The sequence below is a fragment of the Marmota monax genome, unplaced genomic scaffold (assembly GCF_021218885.2).
Source record: "Marmota monax isolate L192 unplaced genomic scaffold, Marmota_monax_Labrador192_F-V1.1 WCK01_AAM20220418_F8-fsc00534, whole genome shotgun sequence".
Taxonomy (NCBI): Eukaryota; Metazoa; Chordata; class Mammalia; order Rodentia; family Sciuridae; genus Marmota; species Marmota monax.
In genome coordinates, this window is record NW_026692813.1 from 193,393 (window position 1) to 210,668 (window position 17,276).

General features: G+C 34.8%; 1 pseudogene; it reads left to right on the plus strand.

The window, feature by feature from the left end:
* The first annotated feature begins 15,467 nt into the window (after nucleotides 1-15,467).
* LOC124095295 (olfactory receptor 1G1-like) lies at nucleotides 15,468-16,410 on the plus strand (annotated as a pseudogene).
* The last annotated feature ends 866 nt before the right edge of the window (nucleotides 16,411-17,276 follow it).

Below are 17,276 nucleotides of genomic sequence, written 5' to 3' on the forward strand. Positions count from 1 at the left end.
TTGTGGGGAGGGGGTGAACAAGTTTGATATTTGAACCATTTACCTCTTTTTCAAAATGAGAGCCTCAACTAAGTGATTTCAGCCAATTGAAAAAAAATAAAATAAAAAATCCTCTTCAATATTTGCTCTCAGACTTGCGATCATGTTTTCTTAAATGTCATTAAAGAAACCATTAAGGGAGAAGAGAAAGAGCATATCTATTTTTATTGTTTTGCTTTTAAACCTCATGGTTAATAAGGTTATGCCAGTTAGTCACAATGTAAATTGTACAAAACCATGTGATTAATGGTTCCTCAATCAGAAATTTGATTAGCCTCTATATCACTTTGCTTATTCTCCCTCTTTTTTAAAACCCTTATTTCCTGATAAATATTTTCACTGTGCTATGAAATCAAACAAGTTTAATTTTTACCATAATAATCTCTTAGATAAAGTACTCAGATAATGCATTGTAGTATGAAAATGTTGTTTAACGAATGTTATCTTTTTTGTTTCTAAATCTCAGTTTATACTGGAGAGTAAACATATAACCATATCTAAAGAGACATTAATAATGGTTTTAAGTTAAAATATAAATTACCTCTGCCATAATTAATCTTCTTTTTGAAAATGCTTGACAAGATTACTAATAATTTACAATCCCAATATTGATATATTTTACCTGTGGGTACCTGTTGTCTGGAGCTGCCTGAATTTATTTTACCCTGCAACATAGTAACTTACCGTAAACTTAGTGGCTTTCAACTGAATTTATTATGTTATAGTGCATCCAGAAATTTGGGCAATGTGTAACTGGGTTCTCTGTTCAGGGTTGTCTTGCAATGTTAAAATTAAGGTGTCAATTGAAGTTGGGGGTCTCATCTTAGACTTAGGGTCTGCTTTCAAGTCTATTTGGTGATTGGCAGAACTCATTTTCCTTTAGCTGTCAAACATAGACTTTGTGTCTTTAAGACCTGCAGGAAAACCCTCTCATACTTCAAATCTCCAGAAAGGGCATATTCCCTTTTAAAGGTTCAAGCCCACCAAGGATAATAACCCCTTGAATTAACTCAAAGTAAACTATTTAAGGTCCTGAATTACATCCCCTTAAGGCTTTTGACTAATCGTAGGTGTAACCCCAAGGAGTGGAGATGTGGAGGGGCCAGCAAAGGATTCTCCCTACCAAATTCCCCAAGTGCTCTGAATTTCTTCTCTATATCTCCATAATCCTAGGGTAGTTTGAATAAAATTGCATCCCTTAGTAGACTCCCTCCTGTCAAAGCTATAGGCATCCATCTTAGTTTTGACTCCCAGGCAGAAATGGGACTTAACTTTGAAGATGAAGCGTAGGAAGAATCAGGTTGGGGATGGCTGTGCTGCTGTGTGGGGTGGCCCGGGTCATGGTAACTCTCTGCTCTGGTCAGCTCTTTAGTGTAGTTTTTGGAATTGTTCCAAGAGGCTAGTCTTGAGTATTTCTCCAGCCCACCCAAGTTCTCTGAGCTGTCCAATATTTTTTAATAAATTTAGTTTCTACCTAAACTAACTCCAGTAGATTGTGGTACTTACAGAATAGAATACCCCCAACTATTATAGCTCCTGATATTCCCTAAATATACTTTATGACTATGGAGGAAACAATGCCTTTCTAATAAGGTAAAATTCAATTGAAGTTTTTTTCCCTGCTGAGAAAAAAAAATGTCTATAGTTTACTAGAAAAGGTTTTATGTCTGTTATGTCTTTGTTATTACCTTATTTTCATTTTCTGGGACATGTTTAGTTATAATGCACCCATAAGTTTTTATAAAACCAACACAAAAATGATTATTCCTAAATTATAGGTATGGCTTAAATTTTATCTATATTTTCCTTCATTTCATATACCTCCCTTCTCTCCATTGCACTGATGCCATAGGAGATAAAAACAAATCATTATTACTCAATTTTGTGATCTCTGTTCTTGGTATTGAGCTTGAGATATTAAAAAATCATAACTGACTATAGCTTGCCTTGAAATATTCCTCTCATTAAAGTGTTTGCTCTTTCTCTTTGCTTATTTTGACTGACAAAAAAAATGTTTATGCTGAATTCTTATGTAAGATGCTTTATAATTTTCAGAAGTCTGGACAAGTTGCATTTCTGTATTCACCACTTTTCTCTTTAAGTTCATGGAGTACCATTAATTACATTTTAAATTTCAGGAGAAAAAAAAAGTATGAATCCCTTTTCAGGGCATCTTGTAAAAAAAATTTGATTAGGTAAAAAAAATGCTGTAATTTTCTTTCATGTGCTTTTAAACTGATTTGATTTTACCATTTTTATTTTATATCTACGTTAATATTATTTTTCATGTGTCAGAGGCCCAAATTTCACTTTTGTGGAAAGTAACCTGCCTTTAATGATACACACCTTCATTATTAAATATTTATTAAATATTTTGTGCCTGAAAAAATTTCAGTTCATTATGCTTATTCAAATCATTTAATAAATGATGAAAACTTTAAAAAAAAGATGATATAAAACAATTAACAAATATATGAAAAAATGTTGAACATCTCTAGCAATTAGAGAAATGCAAATCAAAACTACTCTAAGATTTCATCTTACTCCAGTCTGAATGGCAGTAATTGAGAATACAAACAACAATAAGTGTTGGCAAGGATGTGGGGGTAAATGACACTCATACATTGCTAGTGGGTGGGACTGCAAATTGGTGTAGCCAATATGGAAAGCAGTATGGAGATTCCTTGAAAAACTGGGAATGGAACCACCATTCAACCCAGCTATCCCATTTCTCCATCTATACCCAAAGAACTTAAAAACAGCATACTACAGGGACACAGCCACATCAGTATTTATAGTCGCACAATTCACAATAGCTAAACTTTGGAATCAACCTAAATGCCCTTCAGTTGATGAATGGGTAAAAAATGTGAGATATATATATATATATATATATATATATATATATATATATGTTATTTATCGTTATTTATCATTCAAAGAGAATAAAATCATGGCATTTGCAGGTAAATGGATGGATTTGGAGAATATAATACTAAGTGAAGTTAGCCAATCCCAAAAACAAAATGCTGAATGTTTTCTCTGACATAAGAATGCTGATTCATAAAGGGGGTTTGGGGGGAATCATGGGAGGATTAGATGAACTCTGGATAGAGCAAAGGGGAGGGAGGGGAAGGAAAGGGGATTGGGTGTAGGAAATAAGGTGGAATGAGACAGACATCATTACCCTAAGTACATTTATGAAGACATGAATGGTGTGAGTCTACTTTACATACAACCAGAGGTATGAAAAATTGTGCTCCTTATATATAATATGAATTGTAATTCATTCTGCTGTCATATATAACAAATTCAAATTTAAAAATCTGGGTCTTTTAGGAAACTCATAAATTTTATGATAATTTTTTCTATTTCTAGAAAAAAATGCCACTGAGATTTTGATAGGGAGTCCCTTGAATCAGTAGATTGCTTTGAGTAATGTAGACATTTTAACGATAATAATTATTCCAATCCATGAACAGAGTATGTCTTTCTATTTGTTTGTGTCTGCTGTAGTTTTCATCAGTATTTTGTAGATGTCAGTGTGTAAATATTTCACCTTCTTGGTTTACCTTATTCTAAATTTTTATTACTGATTCAATTTTAAGTAAGATTGATCTCTTATTTCATTTTTTGGATAATTCATTGTCAGTTTATAGAAACCCATCTGATTTTTTGTGTTGATATTATATCTTAAAACCTTACTGAATTTATTTATTGGTTCTAAGAGATTTGGGGAGTTTTTAAGGCTATCTCCATATAATTTACTTCTTTTCTGATTTTAATGCCTTTTATTAATTATGATAGTACAGCATAAAGTCAGACATAGACCAATGGAACAAAAAAGAGTACAGAAATAAAACCACATATAATTAATACACATGGGAGTCAAAAACACATATAGGGAAAATGACAATTTCTTCAATAAATGGTGTTGGAACAACTGAATATCCATGTGCCAAAAAAATAAAATTGGATCCTTATTGTAGGCCACACACATATGGGCACACAAATCAGCTCAAAATGGATTAAAAATGTAAACTGAAGACTTGAAAAAGTAAAATGCCTAGAAAAAAAATGAGGAAATGTTTTGGCACTATTATTGGCAATGATTTTTCAATTTGACATCAAAAGTTCAGAAACAAAAGCAAATATAGACACGTGGGACTATGACAAAGTAACAAGTTTCTGCTCAGCAAAGAAAAGAGCTAAAAAAATGAAAAGACCATCTAGGAAATTAGACAAAATGTTTGCAAAACTATGTCTCATTTAGAGGCTAATATTCAAAATACAAAAGAATCTCCTACTAGTCAATATTAAGGAAAAAATAATCCATTTAAAAAATGGGCAGATGATCAAAACAGTTGTTTTCTCAAAAGAAGATACACAAATGACCAACATGTATATTTAAAAAATGCTCTACATCACTTATCATCAGGGGAATGCAAATTAAAAGTACAATGAGATATCATCATACACCTGTTAGAAAGGCTTTTAAATTTCTATGCTTTTATTAGTGTATTAAAGTTACACATAATAATTGGTTTCATTTTGATGTAATCATACATGCCTGGGATTAAATTTACTCCATTTCAGTCCCCAGTGTCCCCTTTCCTCTGCCCTATTCTTCCCCATTCCCTTTCCTCTACTCTACTAGTCTTCCTTTTGCTCATTTTTATATTTTTAATTGGTGCTTTATAGATATACATATAGGTGGAATTTACTGTGCTATTTTATACATACACATATTATATTTTGTCAAATTCATTATACATTTTCTTCCCTTTCCTGTCCTTTCTTCCTTCCCCTCAATCTCCTTTTTCTGCTGCACTGATCTTTCTTGTGTCTTTATGTTACTCATCCCCCACTTCTTACTTTGCTCTTGCATGTCAGAAAAAATATTCAACTTTTGATTTTCCAAGTCTGGCTTTTTCACTTAGCATGATATTTTACAGTTGTATCCATTAACCAGCTAATGCCATAATTTCAATTTTCTTTATGGTTGAATTAAAATTCTTCTTTGTGTTTGAGTAAATATAAATATACTTGAGTAAATACAAATATATATGGTTATATATGATATATAGGATCTATATAGGATCCTATATATCATATATAGGATCTATATGCAAATATATAGAGATATATAATAAATATAATAGAATATATATATATATATATATATATATATATATATATATATATATGAATGGGACAGGATATGAAATGGGAGAAAATGTATAATGAATTTGACAAAATATACTACATGTATGTATAAAATACACAGTAAATTCCAACTATATGTATATCTACAAAGCATCAATTAAAAATAAATAAATGTTTTTTGTGTGTTTGTGGTGCTTGGGATTGAACCCAGGGCCTTGTGCATGCAAGGCAAGCACTCTACCAACTGAGCTATATCCGTAGTCCTACATACCAAGTCATACATACCAGGGAATAGGATATCTGAGTTATATGGTGGTTTCATTCCTAGTTAGAGGAATTTTTCATTCCTCTGCTTTCCAGAGTGGTTGTACTAATCTGCAGTACTACCAAAAATTATGTGTATTCCTTTTTTTTACCTCATATAGGAAGCAACAAAAAAATCTGTAATTGCCTACTTGCAAACTATCCTTCTAATGTGCAAGTAAAAAATTAAAAAAATGTTAAAATGAGAGACAAAAAATTACACATATCAGAAATTTAGACATACATAAGAAATGAGATCATGGAAGAAGGGATTAAGTGAAGGTAAATGAAAAACTTTTATTCTCTTCTTCATTGACCTAACAAAATTTTATCCAAAATAACAATACTACAAGGTTTTCAATCATGTATGCTTATAAATGTATCATGTGTGTTGTTGTTGTTGTTGTTGTTGTTTTTGGAGGAAGAGACTGTAGAACCCCTCCATCAGAAATACAAAGATTCAGCAGTCAGAAAATCAGTAAGGACAAGAGTGAATATCATAACACCATCAATCAATTGGATATAACTGATAGCTGTAGACTACTTTACTCAAAATACCAGAGTATGTTTTCTTCTCAAACTTACATGGAGAATTCAACAAGTAGCCCATATTCTGAGCTCTAAATGTACATCATAATGAATTTAAAAGAATGCAAATCATCCAATATCTTCTCTCAGACTATAATTAAATTTAGCTACAAATCAATAACAGAAAGATAATTGAAATATGTCTACATTTTGGGGTGAAATAAACATACCAAAGTTACTTTAAAAAAACAGAACACTTAATGCTTATATATACATGCTAACTAACAAATGAAATAATATGATGGCTCAAATTTGCTTTAAAATAACATAGGCAGCATAGGGAGTAGTGGGAGGAAATACAAATGAAAGAACATTTTTGGCATGTTTGAAATTTAATTAAAATTTATAGCTAACATTATCCTTCTATACCTTGTCTAGCGTATTAGTCAGGGTTCTCTAGAGAAATAGAAGCAACAAGAGGTATGATTTAAAAAGGAGATTTATTAGATTGTCTTATACAACCAGAAGCTGGATAGTCCATAATGGCTGTCTGCAGGCTGGAGAGTTAAAGGAACCAGTCCAAGAGACTGAAGCCTCAGAACAAGAAGAATCAACCCTTGTCTGAGACTGAAGGCTTTGGAAACTCCCTGAAGAATCACTGGAAGAGTCCTGTTTAGAAGAATAAAGGAGTGAGAGTTTGATATCCTCAGGTGATGGCAGCAGCAATCAAGAACCCATTCAAGAAGAATAAAGCTTGCATCTGCTGCTGCTTCCTTGTTATTCCAGTTTTTATTCCACTCAAGCTATCATCCTCTTGGATGGTGCTGCCCATGATTAGGGAGGGTCTCCATTTCAGTTCACTATCCCACATGCCAATCATTCCTAGACAACCCTCATTACACACACAGAAGCCTCTTAATCTTTGGCATCTCTTAATCCAGTCAAGTTGACAATTCAAATTAACCATTACAACTAGACATTAATGAACTATGTCTTATAACATCTATGAACACCCTTATATCACTGTGATCATTCCCTAGATTTCTTAACAGCTTAAAACATGTGTGAGAAGTGCTGGGGTGTAATATTGGATAAATTATATTGTTATATTGTGTGCATGTGCAAATATGTAACAACAAATACCATCAAAATTTACAACTATAATATACCAATTTAAAAACTGAGGAATGAGCATTGGGTTCTGCCAATTGGCAATATCATACATGTGGAAATGTCTTCTCTACATGGGGCAGTGAAATCTGGTTCGCCTAGAGCATGAGTGACAGATTTAGAATTTAGTCCCAAGTTGTCTAAAAGCTACTTTTCAATGGCAGAGATATTTTCTCCAGACAGACCCTCTCAACATTCTTTGGTCTAACTTTTAACAGAAAAATTTAGTCTGAATTTCATTATTTCCCAGGACAGTCTGTGAGCTGCCAAATATGATTAAATAAATAATGATCAGCTTACCTTAGGCAAAATGAATTATGTTGTTTGCAACTAAGATCACACCAAGAAAATTCACACTCCTTCTCAACAGCACACTCTTCATTTTATTTACACACACAGTAGATGGAGCCTCATTAATTTTTAGCATAAACATCTGGTTCATTGAACTTGGAACATCTAATAACAATAGCTCTGTCTTATCTGAGAAATTGTATCTCCAGGAGAAGCTTTTGTTGAATCTCTGGTCTGCTTCTCAGAGTGCCCTTGTGATGAGTGATTGATTGCTTTTGTCTTAAAAGTGGTCAAATGAAGATATGAAACTGGCTGGTGAAGGAGACTGGTCCTACAGCTAAAATCTCTAGCCATATCCTGTTAACTTTATCCTTACCATTGTCACTTCTTTTCCTATCTTTGTGCCTCACAGATTGAAAAGAATCCCCTGATTATACAGATGGTCCCTGACTTTCAATGGTCTGACTTATGATTTTTTTAACTTTATGATGGTGAAAAAATACACCCCTACAACCATGATGTTTTTCAGTTTCAGAGCAGTACTTAGTAAATTACATGCTCTATTCAGCACTTTATTATAAAGTAAGGTTGTGATACATGATTTTGTCCAACTGTAAGCAATATAAGCGTTGTGGGTACATTTAAAATATGCTACTCTGACATCACAGCTGCATACAAAATGTATCTTACTTACACTATTTTCAACTTGAGATGGGTATATCAAGATGTAACCCCAACATTGGTCAAGGAGCATTAGTATTTGTTCATGTTAGGTGGAATCTCACTAGACACCTGCCATGTGACAGGCCATATCCTCTTAAAGGAGTTAAAAATATACACCCTGGCAGATTGACAATTTTTTGTTAAAGTCACTTGAAAAACAGCAGATATAAAAAGATAATTCTGACCTCTGTAATACACTATATCATATCTATAGAACCAACCTCTGGACTTCCTTTGTATGAAAAAAAATAAGCTTTTACTTATTTAAAACTCAACAGCTAAATATGATTTCTAGCTGACTTCAACAAATGATATACTATAGAGCCATTAGTTAAAATGCTGAATATTGGTGAGAAAGAAGAAAGATAAAAGGGGTTGAAACAAAAGTTCTCATTTAGATAGAATTAAGTTTGAGATGCATCTGATGTCTAAGCATGAATGAAAAAATAGGCAACATGAATATTTGAATGTATATGTTTAAAAGAGGACAACCCAAAATATGCACATTAAATAGAGTGGGTTCTATTAAAGGCTATAAAATGTTATGGCCATATTTCCACCATTCAAGTTTTTCTGACTTAAGGAGGCAGGGTATGACCAGAGATAGGCTGTAAGTTTTAAGTAATCTTTGCAATTTCACTCCTAAATCATCATCAATGTTATGCTTCTGTTTAATTTGAGATTTTACTTCTCAAAACCATCCACAGGCAATTTTTTCAATGGAAAATTCTTCCAGATTTGCCACTAATGAGTAACTCTGGGAACTGGGTCTCAAAGGCCAAGAAATATTCATTCTATATCCAAACCCCTTCTGATCCTAAGAGAGACAAAGTTGGGTAATGTTCAGTTTCCAAACTGTATCATCTCCACCTTCATACATGGTCTCAGTAACATAGGCAAATGACCTGGCTTCTTGCTTGTTCCACTGGTCCAACAGCAGCACTGGATAAAATCAATATTTCCAAGGTCATCACTTATGAGGTAGAGATTTAGAGAAGTCAGTAGGTAAGAGTCAAATATGGTATTTGACAGAATAATGGACTCATATTTCATAGAACATAGAAGGTGCAAGTGAAAGGACATTTTATTTATGTGTCTGTATCCAAAGTAGTATGTAAGCCAGATCTGCTTTTAATATATATATATTACATGGTAAAATTGCTTCTGTAGAAATATCTACTAGGAAGTTTTATATGTATATACACATATTATATATATATATATATATATATATATATATATATATATATATATATATATACACACATACACACACACACACACACACATACATATACATACACATCCAGAGCTAAGGAAAGAAGTTGGAATTAAAAACATAATGGGAGTTATTTGTTTATAGATATTTAAAGCATGAAAGTAGATGACAGAGGTAAGGGACTACAGTAATTAAAAAGAGGAACAGAAACCAGCCAAGAAGATTGAGGAGGAATCATCAATGATATTACTAGAAACCCATAAGTGTATTGTGTGTATTCTGAAAATTACAAAGAAAGTGTTTGAAATGGGCTGCGGGTGAAGCTCAATGGTAGAGCACTTATCCAGAATGTATGAGGTGCATAATGGATCCCCAGTATCACATAAACCCATGCAAAAAAAGATGAAATATAGAAGAATCAACTGCATTCAGTCTTATTAAGAGACCAGATATAGACTGACCATTGAATTTTGATATTAACAAGAGTGATTTCAGAGGAATGATAATTTCAAAAGTTTAACAGGGTTTATGGGAACATGGAAAAAAATAAAACAATTAGATTGGAAAGTAATGAGTGCAGGAAATAATTAGGGTTTTGATGTATTTTTTTAAGTCACAGAAAAGTGTAGCAAGAGCTGTTGAGGTTTGGAGGATACCTCAGGGTATTCAGATTGGTCCATCAGAGGATGAAATTTCACAGATGGATGCATAGGATCTCACAACACTTAGATGCTGAAATATTACTCAGCCATCCTCAATACTGAACCACACCTGCCCTGAGATCCAATGTGAACAATATATGTTCTGTACGAATTAGCCAAAGGTGGACATAGAATTAGAGTATTCAAACAAAATCATCAAAATGATCCAATCTAGGGAGAAATGTGAAAGCATGAGAGGGACAGAACAGTCTTGGCTGAAGGAAGTATTGTTCTTAAGAGATCAAAGAGTAAGTGTAGACTTCATCTTGCATGAGAAAAAGAAATCTTCCAATTCTCAATAAAATGGGAAGGAAAATGAAAAGAGATGGAAAAGAGTGATAAAGTTATGGTTGATAGAATGCTGTACATTTTTTTCTACATTTTTTTTGATGTGTAGTAGTTGTACAAAATTATGGGATGTGTTGCTACATATTTATGCATACACACAATATAACAATATAATTTGGCCAATATCAGAATGCCCTGCATTCTTTTAAAGTTTATTATAATTTGTTATATATGACAGCCAAATAGAATGCTCTACATTTTTAATTCAGCTCAGCTGACTAACCCCATCAGCACCACTGGATGTTAGAAACACAAATTCTCACATCTCACCTCAGGCCTACTAAAACAGTCTCTATAATGGAACCATATATCCTTGACTTAACTAGGTTTCCATGTGATTCTTAAATATGTGAAAGTTTTAGATTCTCTGCTCTTATATACTCAAAAATGCCCTGCATAAAGAGGGGAAAGACAATGTCCCTTTATCCTAAAGCACTTGTCCTTTGGAACATCTAAAGGTTGCTACAAACAAGGAGGCAATAAATATATAAATGGAAAAAGAGAAGAAAACTGTGTCTGTCATGAGATCCATCATAAGCCTTCAATCATAGATGCTTCATTTTAAAAGAATATGATAGTCACATCTTAATGAATCTTGTCTTCAGTTATAATTATTTCCAGTGTCATAACATTACCTATTTCTTTGTTGATTATGATCTAAAGGACACTTTCTCTTCCACTTATACATGTGAATTAGACAATCTCATTGTTAGAGAACAATGAACAGTAATCCTTGAGAGAAAGTATGTGTTTAATTCTTTGACTGCTACTATAAATAACATTTAAAAATAAAATATGGTTCTGACTCTCAAGGAATTTATAATTTAATTGAGAAGAGAAAATTTATGTCAGAGAAATTGGAAAGCTTATTCAGATAGTATCCAATTAAGGACTATGTCATTCTACCTATATATTTAAGAAGACATGAGATAATGAGGGATAGAATATTCAAGGATAGCTTCATCCAGGGGAGGGAGGTAAAATTATAACTAACCATGAAGGCCTGATAATATTGGTTGAGATAGGAAAATCACTAAGAAGAAAACTGGGGTTAAAGCCAATAGGAGTAAGTGTAAAAGGTTAGAAATGAGAATATTAGTGGAACTATATGTGATCAGCCAAAGAGAAAGGAAATTGGTGAAAAATGTGAAGTCCTGTTTGGTAGGTATGAGAACCATATGTAGAAGTTCTTGATAACCAGGCACAAATGGGCACATATGATCAATAAGAAATAAGAAGGCTAGAGGTATTTAAGCAATGAAAAATCAGGCCAAACAGAAAGTTTTATAATTTCTGTGAAATGCCTGCAGTATTAATCATAGTGATTAGAGAATATGAAGTCAGTGGAGCCAGTTAAACTTCTAATGAAATAAGCTCGGAGTGAGTTCATGAACCAAAGTTAGAAGGTTTACAAAAGGTGATAAAAGACTGGAGTGAAAATCATTTTTTTAAGAAAAATATGTAAAACACTCAATTTGGACTTGAGAGAAATGAAAGAAATAGATAAAACAATGTTTCCAACCTATGCTACTGGGACAATACCTGAAGAAAAGGAGTTTTATTCTTGAAATATTGAAATGGAAAGGAACTACTTGTGCAGTACAATGTATTGTCCTCACCTGCCTTTCATTTCCATCTATTAACTTATATATTTTGTGACAAATACTTCCTGTCAAGCACAGGGAGTACCTTAGAGAGGACAACTAAATGCACTTTCTGCCACAATGTACCTCAGTGCCTTGTGAAGGAGACTGATGTTAACTAAAAATCCTAAATGTTTAAAGAAAATAAGTATGACAGCATCCACTATATTACAACTGTGGTAATCTATAAAGGTATGATGTCAGGATATAAAGGGTAGATGTGATGATAAAAAATCAAAATTCTGTAATAAAGACACCAATTAAACTGAGATTGCAAGGATAAGTACTGTGGTTTGAATGTGATTTGTTACCCCTGAAAGTAATATTGCAGTTTAATATTCATTGTGAGATATTAAGAGGGTAGAAATTAGTCTAAGTATGATATTTAGAAATGGGCCTTTGGGAAGGTCTTTAGGACAAGATAAGGTCATTAAGGTGCAGCTCCCATAATTGAATACTGGTGGCTTTATAAGAAAAGAACAGAAAACACACACTCTCTCTCTTGCTATGTGATGCTCTGTACCACCTTAGGACTCCACCAGCAAGAAGGCCATCAAGGGATACAGCTGCTTAACCCGAACTGTAAGCCTGAATAAACCTCTTTTTATAACTTTGTCTGTGGTGTTGTGTTATTAGAAACATAAATCAGACTAATATAGAAAATTGGTACTGATAAAAAAGGCTGTTGCTAGCAAAGAATACTTTAAAATGTGGAAGTGGCTTTGGAAATGGGGCACAGATGGGAAGAATTTGGAAGAGCAGGCTATAAAATGGCTAAATTCTGATGAGGATTTAGAAGAGGACACAAAGACTAGGGAAAATCTTGAACATCTTACAGGTGGGATAGGTGGTTATCTGATACAAATGAGTATCATTTGTATTAACTGATACAAATGAGTGGTTTTCTATTGGAAATTAAAGTAAAGGCCACACTTGCCACACCACTGCAAAGAACTTGGCTGGACTATGTCCATACCACAGAGGCTTATGAAAGGATTAAAAGTGATGAACTGTGATAGCTGGTGAAGAAAATATCTAAACAACATTACAAAATCCAGTCATGGTTTTTCTTGGTAAGTTTTAATTGTATACAATAGGATTCAGGAGCAATGGTATAACCTGAAGGCAGACTCAGGCACATAATTAAATGGAAAAGAAAGCCAAAAGCTAAGAAAAATTCAAAGTCTGACCATGGAAAGAAAGAATAAAAAGCATGCAACCCATGTGCCACTTTCTAAAGAAATTAGCATGGATAAAAGAGGGCCAAGTGCCAAAATCTTCAGGACAAGGGGAAAAGGCCTACCAGGCATATCCCATCACAGGCCATCACAGGTAGCAGAGCTCTTCATGGTCTTACTACCCAGGGCCAACTTGGAATTTGGCTCCCTGCTCTCTGGTGAAGCACACCACAGCTGCTCCAGCCATGGTTCAAGCAGGTTTACCATGACAATGATGAGGTCATAGCCACTTCCACTGAGAGTTCAAAGGAAAGTCTAGGAGGCCAGACAGAGGCCTGATACAGGGGCAGAGCTGCACAGAACCCCCTGGGACAATGACTAATGAAGCTGTGGGAACAGAACCCCCAAGACCTCAGAACTGTAGCCTGAGAGAACTGCAATCATGAGGTTCCAAACCAAAAGAGCTAAAGTAGGGGATAAGCCCAACAAAGCCATGGAGGTGGGGCCTCTTGAGGTCTTGTGAGGCCCAGCCCTAGTCCCACTGTGTGCTAGATGCCAGAAATGGCACTTTAAGAGTGAATGTCTATCTTCCTGGGTTTTGAACTCATTTTGGGTTGGTTACTCCTTATACTTGCCTATTCTTCCCTTTTGGGATGGAATGTTTACCCTGTGCCCACTACTGAATATTGGAAGTAAATAACTTGTTTTGATTTCATAAGCTCATAGTTGGAAGAAGTTAGCCATAGTATCAAATGAGACCCTAGACTTTGAAGTTTTGAATTAATTCTAGAAGGAGTTAAAGACTTTGGACTGTTTGGATGGAATCATTGTATTTTGTATGTGAGAATGAGTCAAGGGGAACAGGGGTGGAATACTATGGTTTGAATATGGTTTGCCACCACCCAAACTCCAAAGAACAATTCATTTAAGATATGAATTCTCATGCGAGGTAGTAAGAGAGTGATTATGGTGTATAGAGGTGGGACTTTGGTAGGTCCTTAGGATTAGAAAAGGTCATTATGGTAGAGCCCCCATGGTTTAATACTGTCGGTATTATATGAATAAAGAGAACAGAAAACACACACACACACACACAAACACACACACGTCTTTCTATAAGATGCTCTGCACAAACTTGGGGCACTGCCAGAAAATCCATCACCAGACACAACCCCTCAAACTTAGCCCAGAACTGTCAGCCAAAATAAACCTTTTTTTTTAATAACTTACTCAGTCTATGGTATTGTGTTATTACCAACAGAAGACAAACAAATATAATGAGTAGAAGCTAAGAGTGGAAGGAAGCAAGAGGGTATGCTTGAGGGAGTGCAGCACATCCACTGGGGCTACAGAACAGAAAATAAGTAGACTGTGGTGCAATATGAGGCTGGGGAGGTACCTCAAAACCAGATACACTGAGGAGGACTGGGAATAAAGTGCAAAAATAGAGCCCTTGTTTAGTGTAGAAGGCCTTGGATTTGATCCTCAGTATTACAAAAAAAAAAAAAAAAAAATTAAATCAAAGCCATTGAGATTTGTAAGACATGATAAAGATTGTGCATTTTTCATAAAAACAATGGTTCTGTGGTTGCCTACCTAAACAAAATAACATAGTTCTATCTTCTTTTTTGAAAATATAATTCTGTCTGCATTGTGAACAACACATTAGATGGGGCAAGAATGAGCATGGTACACCAGATGGAAGGCTGGTGATATTCTAGTCAATCAACCAAAGCATGAACCAGAATAGATACCATGTAGATAGGAACATTTATTGAGCTGCAACTATTAGCACTGAGATAAATACTGAGATGCAGCTTTTGCCTTAAAAAAAATCATCTTCAAAAACAGAATCACAAACCATTGGTTATAATATCACATAATACAAAGTTTAATCCAAACAGAACTTGCACACTTATAGAATGCTAGGGAAACTCTGTTCCCCTCACTCCATTGTCTTTGTGCCTCCTCAGCTGACTCTCCTTTCTAAATTCCAACTCTTGTCCCTCCCATTGATATCTTAGTTTACAAGCCTCAGTTGGTGTAAGAGAGACACATTGACAGAAGACAGAATCCAGGTTACTGCACACCTGTGTCTTCAGGGAGTACAGACATTCTCTTCACACCAAATCCTTCTTGAAGCACAATAAGGACCAGAATGAACTGCAGCAAGACTCCTGACTTTGTCCTCTCAGGGATGTCCAGTGATCCAGAAAACCAGCACTTCCTCTTTGGCTCTTTATGTTTCTCTATTTGTTGGGCCTCTTTGGGAACTCACTCCTTCTGCTGGCCATTGGCACTGACATTCATCTCCAAACTCCCATGTACTTCTTCCTCAGCCAGATCTCCCTGGTGGATCTTTGCTTCACTACTACCACAGCCCCTAAAATGCTAAAGGATTTGTGGACCCACAATGGATCTATCTCTTTCTCTGGGTGTCTGACCCAATTATACTTTTTTGCTGTTTTTGCTGACATGCAAAACCTACTCTTAGCGATCATGGCCATTGACCACTATGCTGCTGTTTGCTATACACTGCATTACCCACTTGTAATGAGACCTTCCAGATGTGGGGTGCTTGTGGGTATGTCATGGGGAGTAGCCCACTTGGTCTCTCTAGTCCATATCTTGTTGCTATCCCAGCTATCTTTACATGTTAATGAAGAGATTCCTCACTTTTTTGTGATTTTGGCCCTCTCTTATGGCTTTCTTGCTCTGATGCCCTACTCAATGAGGACCTGACAATGGCTTTGGCGGGGGTTTTGGGAATCAGTGCTCTCTTCTGTGTTATAAGTTCCTATACCAGTATTTTCCATGCTGTGGCCAGAGTTCCATCAGCACAGGGGAAAAGGAAAGCTCTAGCCACATGCAGCTCCCACCTCTCCATGGTCATCCTCTTCTACAGCACAGTATTTGACACCTACCTGAAGCCCCCATCAACTTCTCACTCCTCTGGGGAGCTGGTTGCTGCTGTCATGTATACCCTGGTAACTCCCACTCTAAACCCTTTCATTTATAGTCTGAGAAATAAGGATGTAAAGAATTCATTGAACAGGATCCTGGACATGGAGAATTCTCAGGATTATGGATCATCCCAATAACCATGTACTTTTAGAAAAATTACTCCCTATTTCACTACCGCAGTAACAAAGAGAGTTGGTCAAAATCATGGCTGTGCTAGAGCATGATATGATCCACTGAAAAGAACACTGGATTGAATTGGCTGTTCTTTAAATAGCTTTTGATTATACATTCACATCACTACAACATTTGATAACCATGAGCATTTCTCTCTGGGGTTTAATACTGAAGTTCCTCCCCATCACTTTTCTATAGTCAAAGTCATTTTTGCTGTCATCAACAAAGATAATCGATGTTATCAGTACCATCATCAATAATAAGAGAAAGGAAACTGGGCCAATGCCAAACTTATTCCCCCTTTAGTTTCTCTCTTTTCAGAACATTTTATATATCCATGTGTTTGTGTGATGTTTGAGACTTTCTGATTAGTTTCTGATACTATGGCTGAGAATTGGAAGACAGCTAAAACCAAGAGGGCTTTTTTGAAAACACTTATTTTTTTGAAAATAGAACAAATGAATATTTCTTACATATGTTTATGTGTTTATTAAGTTTTAAGTGAAAAAAATAAAATAGTTTATTGCTCTATGAATGAACTGATCCTTCAAATACAGACTGACGATGGGTGATGTGGGTGATATCTTTGCATTATAAAAACAGTACACACTATTTTTTTAGTCATTATGATGTTTTTGGCCTGTGTTCCTTTATACACCATATACATTATATCAAAAGAAGACTATGTGTTCTATTAATTTGTATCATCCACTGTATTTCATATTATTGCACATTATGAATTATGTGATCAGTTGAAATACTTAATGATTAATTCTATTTGGGTGAATAACTTGATACATGGGTAGATATAACTTTGCCTTAAGAAGAA